The sequence below is a fragment of the Ictidomys tridecemlineatus genome, chromosome 10 (assembly GCF_052094955.1).
Source record: "Ictidomys tridecemlineatus isolate mIctTri1 chromosome 10, mIctTri1.hap1, whole genome shotgun sequence".
Classification (NCBI taxonomy): Eukaryota; Metazoa; Chordata; class Mammalia; order Rodentia; family Sciuridae; genus Ictidomys; species Ictidomys tridecemlineatus.
In genome coordinates this window covers 128,058,428-128,070,440 of record NC_135486.1, presented here as the reverse complement: position 1 = coordinate 128,070,440, position 12,013 = coordinate 128,058,428, and the positions used below count along the sequence as shown (strand labels likewise).

Sequence of the window (12,013 nt, the reverse complement as noted above, 5' to 3'; positions counted from 1 at the left end):
GGGCCTTCCCCTCTTGGGTCCAGTGGTTCCAGAAGTGAGAGTATTCAGACAGATGACCCAGGGGACCGGGTCATGATGGCGTTAGGTGCTCGTGGGGACCCGGGAGTGGACCGGGATGCAGGTCACCAGGCTCAGCAGAAGGTTCAAGGTGAAGGTGAGGAGGCAGGAATTCCAGAGGCCTCCAGGGTCTGACTTAGAGAACGGGGTTATAGGCAAAGAGTAGGAATTCAATTGCAAGAGCAGATCTGGAGTGTGTTGATAGTGATGTTAGGGATGTAGAGACACAGGATGGATGTCCCAGAGGCAGGAGCGAGGCTAAAGGTGGAGAGGGAGAGCCGAGCTTCAGATACTTACCCAGGTATCTGGGATAAACTAAGAGCTGGGGACATCCATTCAGCTGGCCCACTGCCCTCCACTGCCCCTTCCCCGGTCACAGCTGAGGTCCCCAGCAATGGTCCCAGCAGGGTGGGGGTAGCTCTTGAACCAGTCTTCATACTAACCCCACTCCCAGCCTACCCACTTCGGCTAACTTCTTTGCATTTCTTTGGAAGACCTTGAATCTTTCCATTGCTCATCTATATGTTTGGCATCTACAGATTCAATCGATCACATCAAAAATATGTCCAAGAAAAACTGCACAGGTCCTGAGCATGTACAGAATTGGAAATTTTTTTTTTTTTTTTTTTTTTTTTTTGCCGCTGTTCTTTAAAGAATTCGGTACCGCCACGATTTACACAACACTTAGAGTGTGATCGGTATTTTAAGTAAATCTGGAGATGGTTTGAAGCAGGTAGGAGGTTGTGCACAAGTTTCATGCAAACATTGCTCAACTGAGGCACCCAATTTGCTATATCCAAGGAGGTTCTGGAACCAACCACCACACGGTTATCCAGGGTGACTGTATCTTCATGATTGGAGGTGTTTTGTGTTTTTAGTTTTGTTTTTTCTTTTTCTTTTCTTTTCTTTTTTTTGGTACTGGTATTTGAACCTAAAGATGCTCTACCACTGAGTCACACCCCCAGCTCTTTTTATTTTTATTTTTTATTTTGAGACAGGGTCTCATTAAGTTGCTGAGGCTGGCCTCAAACTTGTGATCCTCCTGACTCAGCCTCCTTGGTCACTGGGATTACAGACATGTTTCACAGTGCCCAGCTCTTTCCCTCTTAACATGAACCTAAGAGAACAGAGGGGACACTGTTGGCCACAGAAATCTTGCAGTTACAAGGAATTTAAGAAGGGCACCCGTATTCAGGTAGGAAAACTAAGAAATGAAGAAATCTGGATTCTGATTTATTTAATCTGGTTTGTGCTCTGGGCATCAGGATTTTTTAAACCCTTCCCAGGTTGTTTAAACAAGAATAACAAATCTAGTGCTCACTCTTGCCTTTTATTTGTCTTTAAAAAATGTTTTACTAATAAAATGCATAGAAAAAAAAGAACATGAAGCAAACAGAACTTCACGATTTTATGTCGAGAAATGAAAAACTTTTTTTTTTTTTTTTTTTTGAGATGAGGGGGGATCTCCTATGTTGCTAGACTGACCTGGAACTTAAGATCCCTCTGCTTTGGGCTCCCAAGTAGCTAGGATTACATCACCCCCAGCTGCCACCATACCCACTCAGAAATGAGCTATTGCCTGCACCCCAAGAGATGCCGACACGGTCACCCCAATTTATCTTCAGTTTCCTAGTAGACATCTTCCTGTCGGTATCTGGACTTGTTCTGCCTCTACATCGTCTCCTGGAATGATCCAAACCATGGTCTACTTTCAGGCCTTTTCTTGATCTTACTCCAACATTGAAACCCAATGAAATTCTCATTCCAGATTTTTAACTTTTTTTTTTACAATATGCATATCCATGTTTATATGAAGCATAACTTTAACTAGTTTTTTTTTTTTGCCCATAACTTCCTTTCTGCAGAATCTGCAGTGTCGGAAGCCGGGATGTCAGTCCAAATGAGCTTCCCTTTTCTCACATCAGGAGCGCATCCCTGGGATTTTGAAGGGGTGGGGGTCAATGTGCAAGGCACCACACAGCGCAGCCCTTGTCCTGGAGTTGGGACTCTGCACCTTTCTTGGTAGTTCAACGTCATCCAGCACACTGCTGGCTCTCTGCAGACCCTGGGGCTGTTCCTACCCTGGAGAGAGACACTGGGGCAGGCGTGGCCCCACCTGGGGGGGGGGGCGCCCCCTCCCCATTATTTCAGAAGCTCTATTAGAAGGACTTTGCCTCCAGATCTGTTTCAACCTTCAAGTTCAACGTCTTCCCCAGGCAAATTATTTATTCCCTGTTCAAAATGTAGTTCTGGGAGTCGGGCGCAGTGGTGCACGCCTGTAATCCCTGCAACTCGGGAGGCTGAGGCGGGAGGATTGTGAGTTCAAAGCCAGCCTCAGCAATTGAGTGAGGCCCTGTCTCTAAATCAAATCTAAAAAGGGCTGGGGATGTGGCTCAGTGGTTAAGCGCCCCTGGGTTCAATCTGGGTCTTTGTCCTGAGTGCTTTAACCTCCTGGATCTAGCAGAGAGAAGTCAGTGTCTGACCCAGCCAGGCCAGAAGCATTTAATTATCTTAAGGACTGCCTTGGGAGGCCTCTCCCTCTTCCGGTTTGTTTACTCTGCCTCTTGGACTTCCCAGAGGCGTCCTCAAAAAGAATAGTCACCCTCAGGGGTGTTTAATGTCCTGTTTCTCTGTCGGTTTTGCCCTTGATTCAAACCCTTAAGTATTTTGTCCTCACCATCTGTGTGTTGCTTATTAATTCTGGATTTACATGTTAAAAAGTTGTTGTTGCTGTTGGTACTGGGGATTGAACTCGGTCATGCTTAACCACTGAGCCACATCATATTTTCTTCATTTTTTAAAATTTTGAGACAGGGCCTTGCTAAGTTTCTTAGGGTCTCTCGCTAAGTTGCTGAGGCTGGCTGGCCTGGAACTTGCGATCCTCCTGCCTCAGCCTCCCAACTCCCATCATTTTGGTGGAATTTTGGAGGATCATGGATGGGGATTAGGCACTAATCTTCAGAAAATAAAATTGTGTAGCCAGGAACAATGGCACGTGCCTGGGATCCCAGGATCAAGGGGCTGAGGCAGGAGGATCTCAAGTTTGAGGCCAGCCTCAGCAACTTAGCGAGACCCTGCCTCAAAATAAATAAATAGATAGATAGATAGATAGATAGATAGATAGATAGATAGATAGATAGGGCTGGGGATGTAGCTCAAAGGTAAAGTGCCCCTGGGTTCACTCTCCAGTACCAATAAATAAATAAATAAATAAAACTATGAGATGGTATAAGATGGTATCTCACAGACAACAACTATGTTTTTAGCACTTGATGTTGAGCCTTTGAGTATAGAAGAATATACTTACAGTTACACGTATTTTAAATAATGCTCAGTTTATTGAAATTATAAATCTAAAAACTTAGACTTTCCCAGGGCTTTCACATAATCCACAGATCATATTTCTTTCTTCATAAATCTAGTGTATCTTGTCTAAAGTTACTAATTTTTATCTGTTCTCCCGTCAGTGTTGAATGAGCTTGTAAATTTGACACAGTGAATTCTCCTAAATATTTAACATCCTTTACAAACATGACGAATAAATATTCCCGTAGCTTTGGCATTTTTAACTACAATTACAAATTTGAATCTCTTAAGTGCTTCGTACATCTGACAAGGCCCACTTATAATTCAACAAACAGAATTGCTAAGTGCTTAAACACTATTTACAAACCTAAGGAGTCTGTAATTATTTACTAATCTAGAAGTTTTAAAACATTCAGTTTCAGTCTACATCAATCAAATTCTCTTAAATATTTTAAATTAAAGTCACAGATCTTACCTCAACCAAACTCTCCTAACACAACTTTCTGCCTACTGTCCCTGTCTGTACCCAGACAACGCCCCCCCCCACAGTTGTGCTGAATGAGTTTGCTTTAAATTTACATCCAAGCCCTATGTGGTGGTGTCCACCTGTAATCTCAGAGGCTCAGGAGGCTGAGGCAGGAGGATTGCAAGTTCAAAGCCAGCCTCAGCAACTTAGTGAGGCCCTAAGCAACTCAGTGAGATCCTGTCTCTAAATAAAATATAAAAATGGGCTGGGGAATGTGGTTCAGCGGTTAAGCACCCCTGGGGTTTAATTCCCAGTATCAAAATAAAATAAAATAAAATAAATGTATGTCCTCAGATCTCCAGTGAGCCCTTAGTACTGACCTCTTCTACTGCATTCTCCCAATATATTTACTTTCCTGTTTTCCAAGATAATTTGTTTTAAGGAGAAGGCGTGTTCTGGTTTAGAGATGTCACCCAGAAGCTCCTGTGTGAGACAACGCAGGAGAAATGACTGGGTTGGGAGAGTCTTAATCTCTTAATCTCCCTGATGGGATTGACTGAGTGGCAATTGCAGCCGTAGGCGTGGCTGGAGAAGGTGGGCGTGGCTGGAGGCGGTGGGCGTGGTTTGGGGTGTATATTTGCATCTGGTGGGTGGAGTCTCTCTGCTTCCGGATGATGTGAGCTGCTTCCCTCCCCAACACCCTCCCGCCAAGATGTTCAGCCTTGAGGAATGGAGCCAGGTTATCTATGGACTAAGACGTCTGCAACTGTGAGCCTTCAAATCAGCTTTCCTCCTCTGCAATTGTTCTGGTCAGATCTTTCAGTCACAGCAGTGGAAAAAGCTAATTAAAACAAGGAGGAGGATGGTCCTTTATTAGTTTTTTTAAACTTTTTTTTTTTTTTTTGTAAGTAGTACTTGGCACTGAACCCACGGGTGCTCTACCCCTGAGCTACACTCCCAGCACTTTTTAATGTTTAATTTGAGACAGGGTCTGGCCAAGTTACCCAGGCTGACCTTGACTTGCGATCCTCCTGCCTCAGCCTCCCAAGTCCCTGGGAAAAATGTATTTTTAATTGTGATAAAGTGCACATCGCGTCAACCTCACCGTTGCGTCCACTTTTAAATCTCCCAGATAACTTCTCAGAGCTCCTCTCTCCCTGCTCCTCATTCACTGCTTAACCGTAAATATTCGAAAGGAATCATCTGGTTTCTCTTCCCACTGCCAGAGCTACACCTGGGCCCATTTCATCTGCTTTGCCTCCTCTTACGGTGGAAGAATTGCCCTTGCCCTTGACCTCTACAGGCCAATCCCTCGGCTCAACCCCAGGACGCATCCTCTCCCGGGCATTTGATCAAGGGCTCTGCCCTTAGTATCTCCCCATTCTCTTCTCGTCACCTTTTCCTGTCCCTGGAGGGGTTACATCAGCGTTCAGAAGTGAAGACCCAGGGCCAAGCCTCCTTGGGCTCTCCTCCTCCAGCTGCTGCCTCTTGAGAGGCCAAATTGCTCTTTCCACCACCTCCCTCGCCTTTTCCCTTTCTCTCTTTAACCCAGTCTTATTCGGTCCTTAGGCGAAGGTGCTGCAGAGGGCCCCCTGCTGGCCACCCTCCTGCAGGGCTCCTTCAAACCCGCAGGTGATTGACAGGCTCAAGCAAACTTGCCCACTCAGAGTTGGTCCCTCCTGCTCCTCACTCAGGGTGGCTGGGACTCTGGAATTCCCCGTGCCCAGCCAGCTCCCAGGGCCTCTGAGGGACTGTTGCCCAGATCCTGAGGCTGTGGGTACCTGTATCTTGGCACCTGCCCTCCCTGTGCGGATCCACTCAGTGAGGAGCTCCGGGAATCCGAGAATTAGAAATACACACGACGAATATACACCCGTCAAGGTAAGCGGCTAACACTTAGCTGGCAGTTTGCTTGGTCGATAACAATATTTAGGTTCACTGTGTGTCGACCTCCAGGTGTACTTTTGGCCCAGGCCCCACACTGACTGCCCTGATTGGGTTTTGACAACTCTTGGGAAACCTTTCTAGCAAAGATCATTGGGGACCTTGCCATTGTACATCCAGTGGCCAAGTCTGAGGCACCTCCTTTTTCAACCCCTCCACAGTGTTTGGTTCCATGAAACCCCACTCTTGGTTGGCCTCCTCCTCCTTCTCTGTCCTGTTTCTGGCTCCTATTTCTCTTCCCACTTACAGTAAGTGTTAGAATGTTCCAGAATGGCCCTCCCTTCATAGCATATCTCCTGACCACTCTGCCATCATCCTCTCCCAACCTGGTACCATGTTCACCTGGACTAGTTAAGTGGCTTCTCAGCAGGTCCCCAAGCCCCTCTGTACTGCAGGCTATCAGTTTTACAGCCGCCCCCGTGGACATTGAAAATCATCCATCAGATGCTAGGGGACCCAGCCCACGCTCTTTCTATGACTTCCCTTTGCATTAAAAGTAGAATCCAGACTGTGGCACGTGGTCTGCGAGGCTCCGCATGACCTGCCACCTGCTCTGCTCTCCAACCTCCTTATTTGTGGGTTTGCTACTTTGTACATTTTAGGTCGCAGCTCAAACTTTTATCTCTCCCAAGAAGTCTTCAAGCTGAAGCAAACCCTCCTTTCATGTCTAATCGCTTTCATACCAGGTTTATTTTCCAGAAAATAAAGTTACTTTAAAAAAAAATCATATGAGAGCCAAATATGATACTCCACACCTGTGAGTGGGTTGAGGAGGCTGAGGCAGGAGGATCACCAGTCAAGGTCATCCTGGGCAACTTGGCGAGACCCTGTCTCGAAATCAAGTAGAAAGGGCTGGGAATGTAGCTCAGTGGTAGAATTCTTCTGGGTTCAATCCCCAGTATCACAAAAAAAAAAAAAAAAGGAGAAAAAGAAAAAAAGTATATCATATTAGAAGGCTGGGGGGTGTAGCTTAGTGGTAGAGCACTTGCCTCGCCTGCGTGAAGTTCTGGATCCTGTCCCCTAAATAAGTCAATAAAATCGTATTAGTTGTGTATTTGCTAATTTGTTCATTTTCTGTGCAAGGACTCTAAAAATGTCTTGCTGAACTTAGCGTGAGAATATGAACCCCGCAGGCATCACTTACCTATCATTGCTAATGGGGGGGGGTGTGGGGTTGTGGGAAGAATGGAGGAACTTTGGGCAAAGTGGAGGGGGCCATGTGGAATGTGAGGGGCGTCCTTACCCTAGGTACATGTATGACTGCACCCATGGCGCAACTCCACATCGTGTACAACCAGAGAAATGAAAAGTTGTGCTCCATTTGTGGGCAACGAATCCAAACGCATTCTGCTGCCACGTATACCTAATTGGAACCAATTTTTTAAAAAGCTACACTGTTTTCACACTTGGCTGAGTTTGTAAAGTCAGTTCCTTACTAAGCACAGGTAATTATAATCTCAGGCGAGATAGGGTTACAAATTCAGGAACTTCCTTTGGAGACCACACCATACAAGGAGGGAACTGGAATGGGCTTTCCAGGGTGGGGCAGAATCAGCCCCCTCCCTGGGTCATTTTGACGCCTCCTAATAATAGTTCAGCAGCACCTGATCCCCACCCCCCAGCCCCCCAGGGAAGATAGCAAGTGTGTCATTCACTAGAATTGAATGTAAATTTCACAGCCAAGTGTCAGTTACACTTCCCAGTTAGTTGGGAAAAAAAACCCAAAAAACAAAAAACAGAAATCTCCCTATAGTTTTTTCTCTCCTAATTTGTAATACTGGAATTCTGTCCCCGTCTGACTTCTCATCTGTGAGATTCTACGCCTTCTGAAGATGTCACTTTCTCAATTGTCTCATGACCCATCATTCCCTAATCGTGACATTTGCTGGTATTTGGGGGAAACGATTAACTCTTTGTGTATTTATTTTGTGAACTTCCAGAACTCTCTCTCTTTCTGGTAGTAGTTTGGGGATGATTCTCCCAGGTGTTATGCAAGGACCGATCATGCTTGTCTCTTTTTATTGCCAATAGCTATCTCTATCTTTGTGTTTCTATGGTTTCTTTGTTTCGTTTTCTTTTTTGTTTGAGCTTCCAAAAACCCCCATCTAAGGACAGTGGCAGATCACACCCTGGTTTTATTTCTGACTTTAAAGAGACGATGCTGATGTTTTATTGTTCAACGTGTTGATCCAAGATTCTTTTATCATCCATTTCTTAATTCGTTGCATATTTATTGGTACCCCTCCAAGTGCACTGCGTTTGGTGATATGTAGGACACTGGTAGCCTTGGGGAAGGTAGTGTTGGTGGCATGATGCCAGCAGGAGCCAGATTGCAGAGGTTTGCAGACAGGCGGATGATAGAAGCCTTCTTCTTTCCTGCTTGCCAAGAATTTTCATCGAGAATGGATGCTAGATTGCTTTTTATTGCCTTTTCAGCACTTATTAGTAAAGGGACGGCATTTTTTTTCTTATCTGACCCATTGGGATGGCGTTGCATATTAATGTATTTCATTCATTCATTCAAGGAACATTTGTTTCTACTCTCAGGTCATGAATGTTCAATCTGCGATTTTAATAAAATAAAATGTCCTAGGGCTCCGGGATATTTTTAGCACTAGTTCATTACTATTAAACCATTTTTGAAGCACCACGACATTCTTTACTTAATAGTGGCATGTTAATCTTTCATTTCTAAGAATTTAATCAAGATGCTTATGATTAAAAATTTGAACGACTGGAAACATCCAAAAGATGCAAAAGCCAGAAAATCCACTTCAAATTCCAACAATAATAATAATGTAATAATAATAATAATAGTAATTAATAACAATAGGCCTATTCCCTGTTAATAGACATTTCTGATTCTTTTCCTTTTGATATTCATCGACTTTAAAAATGCATTTGCAAGCATTTGATGTGAGGTTTTCACATTGATATTCGTGGTAGAGATGTCACAGAAGGAGACCTCTGACCCCACATCAGGTTGGGCTCTCCTGCTCAGTGACACGGTGCTGTAGTTCTTGATCCATCTGCTCTCTCTGGGCAGCATGACCCACCCTCCAGCCCTGGGCCTGCTGGATACCCGGTGGAAGTAACTGAGGTTCCTTGTTCCAAGAGTATTTATTGAGCACTTCTCAGGATTCTATAGAACTTAAGTTCTAGGCATGGGACAAATAATAACACAAATAAACAAAAGTCATAAAATATAAGTTGGTCATAAGAGTTATGCAGGAAAGCAAGGAGGAAGGAGCAGAAATATTACTGAAGAGGAGATCATTATTACTGTGCCAAGGAAGTTCCCATGTGGGCAGGCAGGGGGTGTGGCTAAAGGAGAATTCAACATCAATGAGAATGAATGGCCCACATCCACGTACCCCCACATCAGTGAACCTCACCAATATGCTGAGCAAAAGAACAGAAGCACATAGAGAACATTCTGCAGGCTTCCAATATGCAGCACAAGAGCAGGCGATATTCATCTCTGCTGTGAAAACCAGAGAGCACTTCCTATGGAGAGGAGCTGTGTCTAGGAGGAGACCAGCAGGGATTCTGGGGTGCTGGTCACGGTGACTTTTCATCCAGGCACTATCCACATCGGTGTGTGTGTTCAGTTTGTGAAAATTCAGCAAACTGAGCACTTATAATATGTGCATTTTCTATATGAGCATTGCACATTTTGTAGGGGGTGGGTACTGGGAATTGAACTCAGGGGCCCTCGACCACTGAGCCCCATCCCAGCCCTATTTTGTACTTTATTTAGAGACAGGGTCTCACCGAGTTGCTGAGTGCCTCGCTTTTGCTGAGGCTGGCTTTGAACTTGCGATCCTCCTGCCTCAGCCTCCCGAGCTGCTGGGATGACAGGTACAGACCACCTCACCTGGCTGCACATCAGTATTTTTTTTAATTCAAAGATTTTTTAATTTCAAAATTAACTGCCTTATTGATAGATGGGATACTCCCTGCGACCTGTTACCTGGACTTATTTACCTGTGCATCCTCAACACCTAGCTCAATGCCTGCTACATTAAAGGGGTTTGGTATGTGTGTGTTTGAATGAATAAGTGAGTGGTTAAATAAACGAATCTTTATAATCTCTAAATGGAATTGTATTTAGTGTCCCTGGAACTCATCATCTTGGGAAAACAGAACCCAATACCTATTTATGCTCTCATTCCCCTATTTTAAAAGTCAATCTGTCAGGCTGCGGTTGTGGCTCAGCGGTAGAGCACTTGCCTCACATGTGTGAGGCACTGGGTTCGATCCTCAGCACCACGTAAAAATAAAGGAATAAATAGATATTGTATCCATCTACAACTGAAAGAACAATTAAGAAGTCATCTGTCTCGGGGGGGAATAGGAAAGAGAATGAATTGGTCATAACCTTCCTAGTCTTGTATTTATATGCATGACCAGGGTAACTCCACATCATTTACGACCATTGGAGTGGGAACCTAATAGAACAAGTTATACTTTATGTATGTCTGTTCTGCCCCAATACACTCTAGTGTCATGTATAACTAAAACAACAACAACAATAACAAAGCCATCTGTCTCCCCTCTGCTTCTGTAAGAATAATAAACCCAGGAGCCATCCAAATACTTTTACAACTTAGAATCAGGGCACCAAATAAAATGGGGACAGAAACTTTATTGAATCTGGTGGCGTGTCCGGTCTTGGTGCAGTTATTGGGAACATTGTCCTTGGATGGAGGCAACAGAGGTCAGCTCATGAGGTTTGGGGAAGAAATGAGAGGTGAAGAAGACTGAATGCCGACAGAGATTTTAAGTTCTCTTGACTTCTAAAATCAGGAGAGATTGTGCAAGGGGTTGACGATTGTGTGTGTGTGTGTGTGTGCGCGCGCGCGTGCGTGTTTGTGTGAGCATTTATCAAACACGAACGTGTGTTTACGTGCTCAGGGAGGGAATCAGTAGACAAGACTAGTTTCATTCATGGATTTCTGCATTCCATCTTCTGGTCGTTCATTTATTCACCACCTGATTATTAATTTCCTATTGTACCTGTCGTGGTTGTGTTTGATGGTAGTGAATAAGGCTGACCCAGTCTTTGCCCTCAGGCAGCTTGCAGGCTATCAGATAGACCTTGCAGGCACAGGTGAAGGGAAGAATGAGAGTTGAGTGGGAGAAGCCGAATCCAAGTTCTAGGGGAAGAATGAACATGGTCAAGAGGGGTCCTTTCTTCAAAGGGTTTACAATGAAAAGACAGATCTCGATCGTGGAAAGAACAGTTGTTAAGAGAGCAGAGTGGCATTCTTCTTAGGCAAGAGAGAAGAAAAGAGCACTAGTTAGGTGAAGAGGGACCGCAGGCATAAGCCAGTGCCCTGGGCGGTGCAAAGGGCCTTAGCCATCACCGCACTCTGCAGCTTTGCAACCTCAGTTCATAAAAGGGGCAGTTGTGGAGGGTGACTCAGAAGCCCTGTAAATAGACCTGCAGAGCCCCACCTTGCACAGGGATGCATAAGCCAGGGAAAGGCGAATCCTGCACCGAGCCAGGGTTACCCACATGAACTCCTGAGGCAAAGGCCCGGCTGGAGAAGCCACCTCTCAGGTTCCCCCCCAACGTAGGTACGGATTGAAGTTCCTTTATTTGAACAGGAGCTGATGTCATTGGTTTGTATTCAGGGACCTTGTGTGCAAGATTTGTCTTTAAATACTAGTGCAAACCTGCACCTAATGAGAACCCCACCTCGAACGTGTTTTTGCAAGAACCAGAACCAATGGAGGAGCTTCAGATATTCACTCCCCACCTCACACGCGCATTGCATGCCACTCGAGTGATGTGCTTTTCTTTCTTGCTCTCTCTTTTTTATTCTGAAAGTGCATAATTAAATCTTCAGGAAGTGTAATTCACTTGCGGTCAAAACACCAAGCTTAAAGGAGTTTTTGTTTGTTTTGCAGTACAGGGCCTCGCACGTGCTAGGAAAGTGGTCTACCACTGAGCACGACATCCCCAGCCCCAAGATGATTTTAAAAATATGAATAAAATCACGCACGTTCTCTTTATCCTTCCAGTTCATTTCATTCTGATAGGCATTTTTCTTTTTTGGTATCAAGGATTGAACTCAGAGGCACTTAACCCCCGAAGCACACCCCCCAGCCTTTTTTTTTTTTTGGTATTTTATTTAGAGACAGGGTCTCGATAAGTTGCTTAGTTAGGGCCTCCCTAAGTTGTTGAGGCTGGCCTTCGACTGGCGATCCTCCTGCCTCAGCCTCCTTAGCTGC

The 12,013-nt window shown here is 44.9% G+C and overlaps 1 protein-coding gene across 6 annotated transcripts in view; it reads left to right on the top strand.

The window, feature by feature from the left end:
- Nucleotides 1–12,013, top strand: part of Tnrc6a (trinucleotide repeat containing adaptor 6A) — a 175,489-nt gene that overhangs the window by 16,831 nt on the left and 146,645 nt on the right. The window lies entirely within an intron of this gene.